The sequence below is a fragment of the Hipposideros armiger genome, unplaced genomic scaffold, assembly GCF_001890085.2.
Source record: "Hipposideros armiger isolate ML-2016 unplaced genomic scaffold, ASM189008v1 scaffold_379, whole genome shotgun sequence".
Lineage (NCBI taxonomy): Eukaryota > Metazoa > Chordata > Mammalia > Chiroptera > Hipposideridae > Hipposideros > Hipposideros armiger.
The window spans coordinates 804,757-807,144 of NW_017731729.1; positions in this window are offsets into that span (position 1 = coordinate 804,757).

Below are 2,388 nucleotides of genomic sequence, written 5' to 3' on the forward strand. Positions count from 1 at the left end.
GCATTTTATTATGATGTTTCTTGTGGGCTTCTTTGGGACTCCCTGAGCTTCTTGGATTTGTGTGTCTATTTCCTTCACTAGGTTATGGAAGCTTTCCTTTATTATTTCTTCAAATAGGTTTTCAATTTCTTCTCTCTCTTCTCTTTCTGGTACCCCTATGATGCAAATGTTGGTATGCTTGATGTTGTCCCGGAGGGCTCTTAAACTATTCTCATTTTTTTGGATTCTTTTTTCTTTTTGCTGTTTTGATTGGGTGTTTCTGCTATCTTGTCTTCCAAAGTGCTGATTCAGTCCTCTGCTTCATCTAATCTACTGTTGATTCCCTCTAATGTATTCTTCATTTTAGTTACTGTATTCTTTATTTATGACTGGTTCTTTTTATGTTTTCTATCTCCATTTTTATGTTTCCTATATTTTTGTTGAAGTTTTCCCTGAGGTCATTGAGCGTTCTTATAACCAGTGTCATGAACTCTGTGTCTGGTAGATTGCTTGCCTCCATTTTGCTTAGTTGTTTTTCTGGAGCTTCATTCTGTTTTTTTATTTGGGACATGTTTCTTTGTTTGCCCATTTTGGCCGCCTCCCTGTGCTTGTTTCTATGTATTAAGTAGGGCTTCTATGTCTCCCAGTCTTTGTAAAGTGGCCTTATATAGTACATGTGCTGTAGGGCCCAGTGGCACAGTTTTCATGATCACCTGCACTGTGTGCTCCAGGTGTGTCTCTTGTGTGGGTTGTATGTGACCTCCTATTGTTTTGAGACTCGGTTGCTGTTTGTATATCAGTGGTAGGAATTGATCCATGGGCTGATTGGTTGTGAGGATTGGCTGTAACCACAGTGGAGTAGCTGTTGTGAAGGTGCTGACCCTACAAAGCAGGATTCACCTTAGCAGGGCTCAGGTGCCTGCCCAGTGTGCCCTTTGGGTGTATCATTTTTAGAAGTGGCTGGATGATGCTGCGGCGGAATCTGAAGCTGGCCACATGGTCTGCCATCCCCGGCTCCCCCTGGGAGGGGCCCTACCACAAGCCAAGTTCAGCTGCAGACTGTGCCCTGCCTGGGGCCAATTGGCATAAGCCACAAAGCAATCTGAAGATGGCTGCCATCCACACTGGGCTTGGAGGTGCCTTGAGAGGCCAAGTTGTGAACCAAGGCTGGCTGTCATTAGTTCTGGGGTTAGGGCTGCTCTTCCAGAGGTACAGGACATGCTGAAGCCAGATGCTACTTATTTAAGTTTTGTGAACCTTTGATAGATTTTATGAAAGTCTGTAGCATGAGCCAAGTCAAGCCATTTATATTGAAAACCACTGGAAGTGACTTAGGTGAGCTGAAAAGTTGGGTGTGGTGGGGCATCAGGGAGTCATGAGGACAGGATGAAGGAAAGGTATTAGCCAGGTTGATGGGGACTTAGATATGATGGTTGCCTGCATCTGCATGTCCTGAGTAGGGAGAGTTCAAGGAGGAAACAGTGACTTCTGGCAGCTGCTCTGTCGAGGAGAAAGCTACCTATCCAGACCTTGCCCTGAAGCCAGACAACTGTGTTCTTCCCTGTATACCCCTGGCACCTTTTCAGCTGCTGCCTGAGAGCTGGAACTCAGAATGAGTGAATCCATCAGCAAGCGAGTCTGTGCATGTCCCCTTTAAGAGGAGTGCCTGGGATTGCATCCACCCTTGTCTCAGTCAGCCACAATCTCCCCTGGTTTTCACAGCCAGAAGTTTTTGGGACTTTAATTACCAGCACTGATACCCTTGGTAGAAGAGCCTGATGGGGGCTGGGACCCCTCCTTTGAGGGGGATCTTTGCAGCCAAGATATTCCTCCAGATCGTTAATGGTCACACTTTCTTGTGGAACCAGCTTGTTCTACATCTCCGCTCCTCCTACCAGTCTCAAGGTAGCTTCTTCTCTATGTCCTTGGTTGTAGGGCTTTGGTTCAGTTAGACTTCAGTCAATTCTCAGTGATGGATATTCTATAGTTTAGTTGTAATTTGGTATGGTTGTGAGAGAAGGTAAGGACAACATTTATCTACTCCTCCATCTTGACTGGATCTCCAAGTTTATTTATTCTTGATAATTACTTTAATTTACCTAAACTTCCCAATATTAATAAAATTCTATTATCATCTATCATTTGTTCTTGTCCCTTACAATTTATTTCACATATACTTTTCTAAGAAATGAACATATTCATATTAACCTTGTGAGCAAGCCCATTTTGCAAAAGAGGCCTTAGTACTCATTCCTTGAGTAGTTGAATTCTACAGTTACCAGTTAAATGAGCATATGTGCACTTTGGGTTTGAAAAGATAGGCGCTAAATTGCTGATTTGGTCAAGTCATACAGTCAGCTCATAAAGCCTTAATTAAATAAACATTGTGCTTTCTTAATGCTAGTATAC